This window comes from Ictidomys tridecemlineatus, chromosome 5 (assembly GCF_052094955.1).
Source record: "Ictidomys tridecemlineatus isolate mIctTri1 chromosome 5, mIctTri1.hap1, whole genome shotgun sequence".
NCBI classification, from domain to species: Eukaryota; Metazoa; Chordata; class Mammalia; order Rodentia; family Sciuridae; genus Ictidomys; species Ictidomys tridecemlineatus.
This window is the reverse complement of record NC_135481.1, coordinates 1467248-1482082: the sequence shown is the minus strand read 5'-3', so window position 1 is coordinate 1482082 and position 14835 is coordinate 1467248. Positions and strand designations below refer to the sequence as shown.

Genomic DNA, 14835 nt, shown 5'->3' with positions numbered 1-14835 from the left:
AGCTCCCCAATGGTCATCAAGAGATAACATAGATCAAATGTGAATTTGCTAAAGTAATCATAATTCACTCAACCCTCAGTCATTTTAACTCTCCTGTGTGGCTAAAAGAAAACATGATGAAACTTGGCATATAACAGTGGATTACAGGGAATTAAATAAGACTTCATGTATTCATTTCCAACAAGGTCACCATTCTCAAAGAGCTCTGCACTCAGCTGGAGCACATCATTTATGTACTAGATCCTGCTATGCCTTCTTTAGCCTAGACACAGCCTCATAGATTCTAGATCTGGTTGCCTTCAGGTGGGAATGCTGACAATGAACATTTATACTGTTACCTCAAGAATATCTCCACAGCCCTACCATGTCTCTTGGTATAGCAGCCTAAGATTTAGAAACCTGGTCCTGACCTCCACAGATAAAAATGTTTCATTACATTGATGATATTCTCAATTCTGAACCTTTCTTAGTTTTCATTTTCAAGGGAGAGGATGGGCTGTGAACCCTGACAAAGTACAAGGCCCAGACTTACCAGGGAAATTGTTGGGTGTTCTCTGGTTGGTAACACAAAGGTTATAACTCAGGCTGTAATAGATAAATTTCAGGCATTTCTACTCCCCAATACAGTAAAGCAAAGGAAGAACTTGTGGGGTGACTGGATTATTAGAGGACTTTCTTCCCTCATCTAGCTTAGTTATCACAGCCTCTGTATAATTTGTGTAGGACGAATACAGTATAGGGCTAAACTGACTGGCATACTGAGGGTTTAATCAAGCCAAATAGTAAATGCAATTTTGTGACACTAGACACATGGAAACCTGCTAACCATATTATCCATGTCACTGCAGACAGCTCCAGATGGCACTTATGGCAATATATTAAAGGATATAAAACTCCTCATTTGATTTTGGTCACTGTTACCAAAGAGGAAAGAGGAACATGATTACTTTCTGAGAACAATTAACTGAGTGCTACTTATGCTGTCCTTCTGGTCATTGAAGCCCATCACCCAAGAAGTACCAGTTAATGTTGTAACCACATACCCTATTGGTAGATGTCTACAACAAATATTCAAAGCCCCATGATCAGGGGTAGCTCAGATGGGGCGAATCCCTGCCTCAGTGAAGAATAGATAACATTTCTCCTTTTAGCTTAAAACTTCAACGGCTCTTGGACTGGCCACCTATATGACAAAACAGGATGGAATACCAGAAGACATGCCTGTAGTCCCTTCACTGATACAAAAAGGCCAACCTTCAACACAGAGTCAGCCTGGTAACTTAATGGATCAGCAAAGGGAAATCCCCCAGAGTGGAGAGTTGTATCCTATCACACAGTGACTGAGACTCTGGGGATTGATAAAGAGCAAGGATACAGCAACCAATGGGCTGAAATGCAAGCAGTATGGATAACACTGCTCAGGAATATGATGGATTAATTCTCTGCACAGAGAGCTGAGCCATGTTCAGAGAACTTGCAATGTAGCTGCCTCAATGGCAATAGTGGATGACTAATTACAGGTCTCTGTGGGTAAAGAGCTATGGGAAAACATCTAGTGTTGTATACAAAGTTGTCACAATGTACCATGTGACTGTACACTGCCCTCTCCAATTTTCATAAAATGTTGAGGCTGACCAAATGGCAAAGTTAAGATGCCTGCGGGACGTTCCAGCAAAAGAAATTGCCATTGGGCTATATTATAGAAAAGAATGCAGGTCAAATGACAATGAAGGAATCTGTGATGTGAGAATTGCTCAGAAATATGCCTGACATTACAGATGCATGCTAAAACTGTCTTTCCTTCTCTCATTACTATCGACAATGAGTGTAAGCCATCAAGGGACACACTTTGGTGGTGGTAGGTAGACTATATTATCCCCATCTCATTATCAGAAGGTGCCAACTATGCATTGACTTGTGTGGACACAGTTATAGGCTTAATGCAACTCTTTCCCAACAACAACAAAAAAAGGCAAATGAAAAAGAAGAACTAATAAGAAATTGATTGTGCTGTGTTCCATCTATGGGACCGTGAGGTAAATGAGAATGAACATGAAACTCAATTCACAGGTGATGAAATACAACATTGGGCTCAAGACCAGGACACATTATCAATTTCCTACCTGCCACACCATCCAACAGAAGCTGTATTAATTGAAAGAACGAATGTACTGTTCATATGAGACTTAAGGACTGAAATCAACAATATGCAGACTACTATTCTGCCTGAGGAACTGAGTACAATAAATCAGAAAATCAGATATTAGAAAGCTGCAGCTGATTTGATATTATCAGCTCATGGCTGCCCTGCGTCTAAACAAACATTAAACGGCTTCTGACAAACTAAGAAAAAGGGAAGCACCACTGAAAATTTTCTGAAACCAACCTGGTACACAAGTATGAACTTATGGTTCCTGAAGACACCATATTGGATACAAGAAGCACTAGTTGACCACAGATTACACAAGGAAGATTCTGATGGTTTGTCTTTGTGGCCCTTTGGGTAGAAGAAAAATGTAGAAATTTACAAGTAAATTCTACTGTGTTGGACATCTGACCCTCCAGAGTATAGAGTATAGGATTAAGTATTCTTAATCCTTGGGTATTATGGTTTGGATATTAAATATCTGGAAAAGCCTCAAAGCAAGAATGCTAAGAGGTAAAATAATTAGATTATGAGAAATATAACTAATTAGTGGATTAATCCACTAATATGGATTAACTGTGTGGTAACAGTAGGAAGGTAGGTTGTATCTGAAGGAAGTGGGTTGGTGGGCCCTATATTGGGGTTTATAATTGGGGTAATCAGCTACGTTCTAAGCTGATTTACTCTACTATTCACTTCCTAAATGATGTTCTGCTTCATCTCAGGCTCTGAGATGTAGAGTCCATCTATTCACTGAGAACTCTGAAACTGTGAGATCTAAATAAACTTTTCCTCCTCTATGTTGTTCTTCTTGGGTCTTTTGGCCAATATTATGGCTAACTAAATATTCTGCAACTTTGAGCAAAAATAAATTTTTTCCTTTTCTAAGCTGTTCTCATCAGGTGTTTTTTCACAACAATAACACATTGACCACAATAATACATTGAAACCAGTGTCAGAAGCCAAAAATCAGTTTACCATAGTTATTTATTCCAGAGGTGTCTTATTCATTCTATACATGTGTAGTGGAAGCAGATACATTGTATGGTATACCTTTCCAGGCAAGCTTACTATGCAAGCTAATTTACTAGCATAAGATCATATACTATGCTGTATACTGCCTCACAGAGCTCATTTACCATTACTGGTGACTATGAAACATTTGTAATATTCTCCATAGGTTAACAACAAGTAACCTATTCCTGGACTGGGTAATAAAAATTGCACATTATGCCAACTGGATGGACTACTGGATTTGCTCAGTACTGCCAGTGAGTAATCACAAGGACTTCCCTGTGTAGGAAAACCTGAAAATGAGATGAAATTTACTTGAATAAAACAGAACTGGACTAAAAATACCATACCTCTCATGCTTTTATCCATGGGTCTAAACAAATTAATGTTATTTTCACTACCTACAATGCCTACTGATTGGTCCTTGTTCTTTATATTCTGTTAAAAGGATACAGATGCAATGTGCTGCAGAGTCCTGTCTCAAGAGCTTCATGAAAGACATAAGCTGGTATGAGATTATGAGGGACATTAAAAGGCTTCTGACAAACTAAGGAAAGAATTATTGGGGTAAACACTACTTACAGCCTTGGAAAGCTCGCAGTGATACAAGGACAACTCTAAAGAATATTATAAGGAAGGAAATCTGAGAGGAGAAGCTGGCCATTTTCCTTATCTGTTATCTTTTGAAGAGGATCTAAACAAAGTAATCCTGGTTATAAAGTAAAGAATGTACTAATACATTCTTAGGAAGTCCTTCTGCTCAGTAGGCATGCAATCTATCCTGTATATATTCACCACTGCTTGTAAAAGCAATGCAACTCTCCACTGCATTCCAGCCTGTCTCCACTGAGGGTGGGTGATAAAATGTTCAAATCTTCTCCACTGAGTCCTCCAAGTTCTTTCTTTGGTATTGGTAAACCTTAAAATGATGCATTTGCAGGACTGGGGCTGAATGTAGCATCATGGAGGCTTCTAACAAGATTTCAAAGAAAGGCCTGGGAGACTCAGCAATGTTTGTCAGAGTTAAGGTAATAAGTGAACCAGTTAGAGTGAAGCTGAAACTGAAGCTGCATTGGAGACCCCAAGAAGTTATAGATGCCAGGAACATGTAATATCTAATGAAAAAAACTGCAAGCAGTGAGTAAAGCCAGTTCATGACAAAGTACATGATAGTTGCAACCAGAAAGGTTAGGGCTGTTAGCCTATGGGGTATCCCAGTCCAACAGCTGAAAGAACTACTGGAAGGTGGTGGAGAGTATAGAGAGGTACAGCACATTCTGGAAAATAAGGTCACATGGCAAGATACCTGATGGACTATATCATGTCCCTCACTCCTCCTACATCTCTCTCTTTATCTCTACTTCTTGGCTGCCTTGAACTGACTACTTTCTTACTGCTTTCCTCCAGCAAACACTTGCTATCATGTTTTGCCTTACCTCAAGCTCCAAACAATGGAATTTGTCACCCATGGATGAAACATCCAAAACCATGAGTCACAATAAACTTTCCCTTCTTTACATCATTCTTATCAGGAAGTTTGATATGAATGATAGCAATCAAATGCTGACTAATACTGTCATCAACAAAGTCAGAGAGAGCATTCACAGGATTCTTGTGGAGGATCCTGCCACCACCTTGCATGCAATTAAGGCATCCCTTATAGTAGAACCAGTATGGGAGCTAAATAAAACCAAAGATAGGGTCTTATTAAGTCATAACTCTTATTGCATTCTAGCAGGAATGAGAATGGGAATTCTGAAAACAGAAATGTGTCTATAAAACACAAGAGTATTTTCATTAGCCTGACAAGAATTCCTCGGAATTTAGGGAAAGAATTTATCAGGCCTTTTCTTATTACTCTGATGTATATACAGAAAGACTGGACAATTTAAATATGATAAATGAGACTTTCATTGGACAGAGCGCTCCAGATATTTGAATGAAATTATAAAAGAAAGATGATACCCTTTAAAATGAGTTCCTATCAACCAATAGATATTATGTTTTTCAACAAAAAACAGTGCCTGAAGCAAGTGCCAAACACCAAGCACCTGCATCGAGCCTGGGCTTTGAAGAAAAAGGAAGATATGATACAGAAAGAAAACCTATTAAACAAGGCAAGCACATCCTAGGTAAAAACCACTGTACTTAATACAGCAAGATGTCCAAAGATGTAGGAGGTCTACTTCCCAGATGTTAAGGAAGAAAGAAAGGTCAGATGAGAACTTAGGAGACCTGAGGCTCCTAAACATTTTACCCAGCTAATCCAAATTTCTCCACAGGAGCTCCTGGTACAATTGACAATTGGAAATAAATGGTTGCTTTTTTTGAACAGAGGTGCTACTTATTCACTATTAATTACTAAAATAGGGAGGAAAAAACCTAAGATCTTAACCATGTTCATGAGGGTATCACTGAAGCTCAAGACAGGCTGTGAATTTTTGTGCAGCCTAAATTCCCAAGTAAACTTCTCTCCAGGACAACTTTTTGGATATAGAAGTTTATCTGGAATGTTCCTAATATTTAGAGATGATGCTTCTGGGAAAGAAACAATATGTTCAATAAAAGTTGCCTCTAAAAGTCTGCGAAAGTTAAACCTAAAGTCTAGTTATGCCAAGAAGGACTAAGAACATATAGCCTATGTGAATTGAACTAAAGATGGAGCATGCATTCTGAAATTTAAAACATAATTTACTAAAAATGGAAGCTCAAAAGGGCAACCAGCAGCTTTCCAAATAAATTTAAAGCACAATTTAATTTGACCCTGCTAGTCACCCTAAAACACACCAATCTTCCAATTAAATGTGTGATTACATGATTCTGATGAATACAGATTTATTCATGGCTTGCAGGCTATAAATGATATTGTTCAGGACTTCCACCAAGAATTAACTATCTAGCTCCTACACTTTATTGACTAATGTTCCAAAATCATATGAATGCTTCTCAGAACTGAAATTAAAAGATGCCTTCTTCTGCACATTCCTGGTAACAACCTCAGCTCTTGTTTGCTTTTGAGTGGCAGAATCCTGATACATAGGAAGGGTAGCAATACTGCAGAAAAGTGATCCCTCAGGGACTTAAAATATTTCCTACTTAATTTCTGGAACCTGTATCGAGGGATTAAGCCATCTGAAATTCACCCAATGACCTCTATTACAATGTGTGGATGATTTGTTGATGGCTAGTTCTACCAATGAGTTATGCTTCAGTAACACCATTAAAATTCTCAAACACTTAGCATGTCATGGATGAAAAGTATCCCTGAGAAAGGGTCAAATATGTAAATGAAAATATGTGCATATGGATTTTACTATATCAAAAGGCCAGAGAGAATTATTACCAATGGTAAAGGAGCTGTAATTTGTTAAGAGACCCTCACTACCCATCAACAATCGTGGGGTTTTCTGGAAATGGCAGGTGTATGTTGAACATGGATATAAAATTTTAGCCTTAAGCTGGGAATGGTGGTGCACATCTATAATCCCAGCAATATGGGAATTTGATATAGGAGAATTGCAAGTTCAAAGACACCCTCAGCAATTTAGAAAGGCTATAAGCAACTTAGCAAAGTCCTGTCTCAAAATAAAATATAAAAAGGGCTAAGAATGTGGCTCAGTGTTTAAGTGTCCCTGGGTAAAAATCCTTAGTCCAAAGAAAAACATTTTTTTGGCCTTACAGCTAAGCCTCTAAATGACACTCTTAAAGGAACAGATTCTGAAACTCTAGAATGATTTCCTAAATTCCAATAGACTTTCAACCCTAAAAAAGAATAAAAATTTATATGTACATGTAAAACAAGGTTACTCAAAATTTGGAATCAACCCAATATCCAGTGGCATATATTAAAAGTAATTATATCAGACTATTAAAGAAAGTCTTTTTTGTGTGTGGGAAGTTACATTCCATGTATGAACTGTTACAAAACGTTGAGAAGTCCACTGGGGAAACCCATCACCATCTATGCTCCTCATCATGTACTAACTGTGATAAATGAAGAGGAGGCTATTGGATAATACTGGAAGGACAGGAAGATATCACATCATTTTCCTGGACTATCCTATTTTAAAACCACACACTCTGCATACCCAGTGACACAGAAATAGCACAACATGATTGTCTGAAGGTTATCTGGAAGGTTTTTTCAAGCAGCCATATTTGGTAGCTCAACCTCTAGAAAACCCAGACACAGAGCTATTCACTGATCTTAGCAACTTCATGGAACAGGACAAGAGGTATGCATTCATTTTTCTTTAAAACTGGCGGGAGTGAAACTAGGAATCCATCATGAAAGATAAAATGAGCTCTACCATTGAGGAGTCAAACAGGACAAAGAAGATTAGTGACCTCTCTTGCTGATCTACAGATGATCTTAAGCTGATATTTAAGAGAGAAAAAAAAACACAGAAAAATTCTACCAAAATGATAGTGATCCTTGGGATAGGAAGAGTTTTAACTATCTTTGCTATGCTTATAATTCAGCTCCCAGAGAACTAAATTCCATCTTATATGGGTTCCAATATTATGCAGAAAATATACTGAAGGATGCTTGTTAGGTCCACAGGTTATCATCTGTTTCAAGAAGTTCAGTGTTGCCTTGGAGGATATTTCCCTCAAAGAGCAATAATTGGAATAAGATGCAACATTTTATTAAAAAACAAACAAAAAATACTGAATACTAACTAATAATAACTCTTACCACAACTTGAATATATTGATTGACCTATAATGAACACTTCTCAAAAACCAGGCCATGGGAAAAATTACTCCTTTCACAAGACCCTATTCCAGATATAGTCCCTAACCAAACCTAAGTTAAAAGAAATCAAGGATAAAATATTTGAAAGTGTTACCTACCAATCAAAGATGTAAGGATGGGTGTTTCTAGATTTGGGATGAATATCTATGCTTTATACCAACTTCAGACTCACTGAGTCAAAATGTTTCTCTCTGTTGAGACCAAAGAAATCATTCATATGACCAATGACTAATTATCTATAATGTCTGGGATAAATTTCAGAACAAAATTGCCACCACATTATAATTTTAAAGGAAAATGACTGGCTTGCAATATACTAGACATGGAGACTGGGAATGAGATGCCTGGCACCAATAGGAATTCAATGGTTACATGGGTCCCACCTGTGCCTATAGGTTCCCCCAAGATAGCTAAAAAACCAGTATGGTGTATCAGTGGGTCCAGGGATAGTGCATGAAGACATTAAGTGGGATTGATAATATTTCAAATCTCTGCTGTAGGTCGACATTGATCTGTGTTTTACTGGTATGATCATCAGGCATCAATCTCTGGTTTTCTACAGTCAGATGCCATTAGATATTCTCATAGAAGCCCATGGGAACTTGTGCTATCATGAAACCAATGTGTACTTCCCTGATAATCCAGGAAATGACTTTCTGAATCTATAAGACCGCCCAAGAGGAGGCCATGATTGATGATTCAGCACTAAACCTAAATGCATGGTTATGATCTTGATTGGGGGAATAGATCCTGGCAAAATTTACTGATATTTATAATAGATCTTGTATGAAATATCTAAAACAAATCATCTGAATTTTTACTTTGGATCTCAGAAAAAGATGAGCAAATTAAATCCAAAGTATGTAGAAAAAATGTAATATTGCAAAGATAATATAAGAAAGTGAACAGAAATTTTAAATGACTTAATAACTTAAAATTTACAGAATATAAAGGTATCCAAAATTGGCAACAAAAATACAGTACCCCAAAATAATCACTGTAATCAAGAAACATTAATTCAGGAAAATTTCATTTGCTTACTAGAAACACTTAACCCTGAATAATCCACCTAAAAGAAGCTTAAGTAAACAACTAGTGGCATAGCTAGAATGTAAGAAATTGCATGTGATAAAGAATAAATTCAAAACAAATGCTGTCCTCTGAGACACAAGAGATAATCATGAGGTCTGCATGAGAATATAAAAAATGTGTAAGAGGACATGCAGAACTGGTGAATATGTATGTGTGTGTAATACTGAAATGTCTCCTCAAGACCTCCTCTGTGCTGCCTATCACTCATTGCTAGAACTTACCTGACATAACCTCCTGCCTACCTCCCCTTGTCATTTAACTATGATCACTTCTCTTGGGTCAATAGAAAATTTGCTGCACATGCAGAGTGGCAGTTGTGTACTCTTTTTTTCTTCATTCCAGAGTAACATTGTACTTAATATAATAAGCTCTGGAAGGAAAATTATTGTGTTAAATAAACCCCTTAATAAAAGTCAATTATTCTGCACAAAACATAATAATTTTTAAAAAGAATGCTCAAAACTGATACATGCACATAAGGAAATTAATCTCAAGAAATGCTATTAAATTATTCACTATTAACTCAATAATTATTACCATTAATATTAATTAATTTTCAAAGTATGATCTAGAGTATTGAATAACTATCAGGGGAACAAAAAACTCCAAATTCACAAATCACAGAATATAATTTTGGGGTGGATCAGAAACCTAGACCTAAATTTTATAACAATGTGATGCAGCATTAAGTGTATAAATTAGCAAAATAAATTCAAAACTTTGTGGTAGGGTAAAAATTATTAACCTGAAAGTACAAAGAAGTAGCCACATAAAAGAATAATTATCAAATATACCCATTGTGAGCAAAAAATGTAAACAGACTGAAGTAAACTGAAGATTCTCCCTTTTCTTTCTTGTAGGGCTTTTGCTGACATTTATAATTGAACCATGGGACAAAGTGACAGTTTTCTCTAAGTACAAGATGTATTATTTATATCAACTGCAAAAATGCTTTTCATTCATGTAATAAAAGCTTTTAAAACTGAGACAGATAGTTTTATAATTTTGATTTTTATACAACACTGGGGATTGAATTTAGGGTACCCTATCACCGAATTATATTCCCAATCTTTTTCTATTTTTTAAAAATATTTTTTAGTTATACAGAGACACAATATCTATCTTTCTTTATTTTATTTATTTATTTATTATTTTGGTGAGACAGTCACAGCATTTTATTTGAGTTGGTCCACATCATTCAATCATCTGCCACATTGTTCTGGGCACACAAGTATTACTGTCATTATTAATTTCATTTGAAGACAGCTATGCTTTTAAAATAACCTGGATTGGATCTCCATGATCCTTAACTCCTGGTAAATTTTTTTTTCTTTACTCAAAAGTTACCCCTACTCCAAGAGAAAGATCAGGAAAGACCGAGATATATTTGCAAACAAATTATCTCCAATAAAAACAATTCATAGCTCATGATCTCTCATGGGGGCTTTCTTTTTGGGGAGAGTTGTTTCTTATAAATGTTTGCTAATACAATAACTTGCCCAAGGAATCACAAAGGGAAATAAGGAATAGTCCCCAGAGAACAAGCAGATGTTCTCCAGGGAAGAGACTCTAATGGCTCCTAAGGGTGATGGCGCCATTCTGCCAAGTTAAAGGGTCAGAGATAGGGGTCTTCTCTCCCCAAAGGCCAGTAGTAATAAAGTACATTCAGGTTAATCAGGGAGGTAGTAACCAGCTGGAAAACCCAGAGGTTAGGATCTCTAAAGAGGAATGTGGTATGACTGAGTAAACTGGGGCTGGATGAAGAAAATGTCAGACAGCAGGAGAGTGGGGAACAATCTACTTTTCCCCAGAGGACCCACAGAAAAGTATCACTACTACTGAGGCATCTGTGCTATTCTGTGAGATGAGGGTACACAGAATGAATGATACAGAACAAGTGGAAAACAAAGTGCTTCCCTCCTTTGTCAACAACACTGGAGAACCACTACTGATGCACAAATGGGAACAGGTGCCATGGGAAAAAGGAAAGCTGCCTGAGTTGTGGCCCTGAGTTGAAGGGGCAATCTAGCAGTGGCCATCAGACTCTGCCTACTACAGAACACTGTGTTCCTGGGGCCGTGAGCAGGGAAGGAGCACTGCTTGCTGGCAGCAACAGGGAAACGGTGCCCTGGTCCTCTGCTCTTGGTTCTCAGCAGGTCCTTTGGGCCTTTACACAATTGCTTAGTTGAGGAGATAAGATCCTGCCTCACAGATGTCTAAAAATGTACTTTGGAAGTGTTATTTCATTTTGTTCAGAAAGGTGAAAAAAAGTTTGAAGAGATGTTTTACTCAGAAACAGAGAGCTCAGGCTCACCAGCAAGCAAATCTAGTACTCGCTTCAGCCCTAAAGACAAAGAGGGACCAGAACAGCCAAGGGCCTCAGAGAGGGAAGCTGCAAGTCTGTTGTCATTCAACTTTTCTGCAGAACTTGGAAAGCCAGAATTTTTTCTTCTTTCTTTCTCAGGTAACAACTAGTCTACTCAAGCTCAACCAGAGCATATGGAAGAAAAATGAACATTGAGAGGGTCTTAAATACCTTTGTAGAACAGATACTTTTAGAATGTAGAAAGATCATCAAGTAAACATAGCACCCCCCAAAAGAGATTCTGAATGTAAAAGCAGAGAGAAAGTTTTCACTATCTCCTTTAACTGTGTTTTTGGCGCTTTGGCCTGTAAGCAATCAAGATGGAGAGAGATGCTATCCCAAAGAGGAAAGTCTGCACCAACCAGAGTAGTTGAGCCCAACTGTCTGATTCCTTTATACTTGCACAATACCATGGCATATAAGGACTCTCTCACATGAATCAGCCAGGCAAGCCAATACCCATTATGCAGGAGGGTGTGATGGTGGTTCACCAAACACTAAGTGAAGTAGCCCAGGGGTCCAAGTCTCTGATAAGGGACATTCTGAGACCAGAGGACAACCACGAGTTGTTGCCAAAGGAGAGGGTGATGACTGTGAACCAGAGCAGACTGCCCCTCTGGAAGTAGGCTGCATCACCTGCTATGGTCGCCATCATTGCAGCATCTTCAGGGGAATGAGCAGCCACACAGTTCCGCACGGGGGTGGGAGCTGGGTCCCACCTGGGCTGGGTGAGGGAGAGGTGTGCGCCACCACATGGGGTAAAGACAGAAATCCTCTTTATTTTTATGTGGTGCTAGAACCAAATCCAGAGCCTCACACATGGAAGGCAAATGTCTACCACAGAGCTATAGCCCCAGCTCCATCATTTTCTATTTTTTTAAGTTGAGACAGGGTTTAACTTGACAATGAGGACTTGAACTTTTGACCTTCCTATCTCTCCACCAAGTTGCTGAAATTATAGACATGTACAACAATGCCCAGGTAACTTAGTTTTATCTCAAATCTTATGAAAATAACCATTTTTAGCTTATAGTAATGTAGATATTTATCTTGCATCACTCCTATGATTACATGAGATGAAAAAACACATAGATATAATATTTTTAAAAGTTTTAAAATCGCCTTTCTTTCAGATGAAACTCTCATGAAGCACATATTAACTCATCTTATCCTTGACATTCTCCATCTTACCGTTCTCTCTGTTAATCAGAAGCATAGGTGACTGGGTATTTCTTGAGAGGCTTGTGCTAATCTCTGTGAAATTCCTTCCAATCTACTGACACTACTTCTGCAACTTCTAATTTTATTGTACCACCAGAAGGTGATAATACAAGAGGGGTGTGTGTATTAGTGGCCATAAGTTAAAAATGATTTATAATTTGTTTTTCAACAAGTAAGATTTTTAGACCAAATTCCTATATGTGGACATGAGCATAATCACAATACATGATGAGCCTTCTAAACAACAGTGTTTCTGTCAATATCAAGATGTATCTCCATTAGAAAGAAGTGGAAATGTACACTGTAGAATCAATGGAATACTTACCTTTTCTCTGTAATTGACCATTTCTCAGTGATTCTATGATTTATGAAGTCTCACCTGTCAATATTATTATTATTGAGAAAACATTCTAAAATATGTTTTCATATAAATTGACCAAATCTATTAACCTTCCATCTGGGATTAAAGACACAGTAATTAGTTAACTATTAGAATTTCCTTTTTAAAAGTAGTGAATATGCCTGGGCATAGTGCACAGTGGTGCATGCCTGTAATCCCAATGGTTCAGGAGGCTGAGGCAGGAGGCTCAAGAGTTCAAAGACAGCTTCAGCAATTTAGCAAGGCCCTAAGCAACTCAGCAAGACCCTGTCTCAAAATAAAACACAAAAAGAGCTGAGGATGGGGATCAGTGGTTAAGTACCCTTGGGTTCAATTTCTAGTACCAAAAAAAAATGTAGTTAATGCTAATAGTTTTGCGTTGCCTTGATATCCATTTTGAATACATATCTAACTTGCTCATTATGGATATTTGATTTATTCTTCCATGAAACAGATTGTATTTCTCTTCTTCCTCCACTAAATAGCTTGGAGGAGGAAAGAACTACAAACTGTTTCATGGATGAATAAAACAAATTTCTGGTATGAGCTTATAGTAATGTATATATTTATCTTGCATCACTCCATACAACTAACTCCTGATGACCACTTCCTGGGGGACAGGTAGATGTTGCAGTTTACTGGTCTATTGGCTCCCATTCCCTACATGGATGGTGAAATATCGCCGTGACTACTTCTCATACACAGTGTGACTCAACATAAAATGTGCTTGCTTGCTGGAAATCACCAATTACGACTCTCCCTAAGAAACCTGCTCAGGTAATATCCTGCACCACAATGAGGGCTATGGCTCATTGGTATCTCTGGTTTCTCCCTTTATTCACTGCTCCTCTGTTTTGTGGATTATGTCTGACTTCCTCACTTTCTGCTAAATACTGTGGGGCATGCTACCCCCTTCTCACTGGGATCTAGCAATTAATAATCTATTATGTTGCCTACTATGCACTTCACCTTGCCAACACACATAACATAACTTATTTTCCAGTAAAGGTTCTCTTAGACAGTGTCTATCTTAGTAGAAATAAAGGGAACACAGATTATAGTAAATCCAAAAAGGTATCTCTTATAGAAATAAGTTTCCTATGTAAATGAAACTTGACATGGATGAGTCATTATGGCATGAGTTCATTTACCAGGATAAAGAAGAATCCCATCATTTTGATTAGCTTTTACATTCCTGTGACCAAAATACCTGTGAAAAACAATTAGAATAGGAAAGGTTTATTTTGGCTCATGGTTTCAGAGAGTAAGTCCACAATTGGCTAACTCCATAGCTAGGGGCCAAAAGTGAGATAGATCATCATGGTAAAACTGTATGGCTGAAGAATGCAGTTCAGGACATGATAACAAGGAAGGGTAGAGAGAGGAGATTAGAGGATATGAAAGGAGAGGAGAGAGAGAGAAAGGGGGAAAGGCTGGAGGAGACAGAGTGGTCCATTAACCTGGGACAAAACATAAACTCCAATGTCATGCCCCCACTGACACCTCCTCCAGTCATACCATACCTGCCTATAGTTATTCTCCAGATAATCCATCAGTGGACTGATACACTGATTAGGTGAAAGCTCCTACAATCTAATCATTTCACCTGTGAAATTTCTTGCACTGACTTACACATGAGGTTTTGGGGGATACCTCATATCTAAACTGGAACACCCATGAAAAGCAAATTGTAAACCCCTAGGATCAAATCCATTCTAACCAAAATAGGATATGGCTAGATTTACAGCCACTGATAAGAGACCTAAAAAGTAATCTAGAAATAATTTTAAAATCTCTCAATATATATGGAATACTAGTTTAACAAACTATGGTTTAAAAAATCATTCAGAAGGAAAACA

At 37.7% G+C, this 14835-nt stretch overlaps 1 protein-coding gene and 1 pseudogene across 6 annotated transcripts in view; both read right to left on the bottom strand.

Moving 5' to 3' along the window:
• LOC110597028 (uncharacterized) overlaps window positions 1-14835 on the bottom strand; it is a 251601-nt gene that overhangs the window by 157836 nt on the left and 78930 nt on the right. The gene's annotated exons all lie outside the window — the stretch shown is intronic.
• On the bottom strand, window positions 11541-12163 carry LOC120886749 (transmembrane protein 254 pseudogene; annotated as a pseudogene).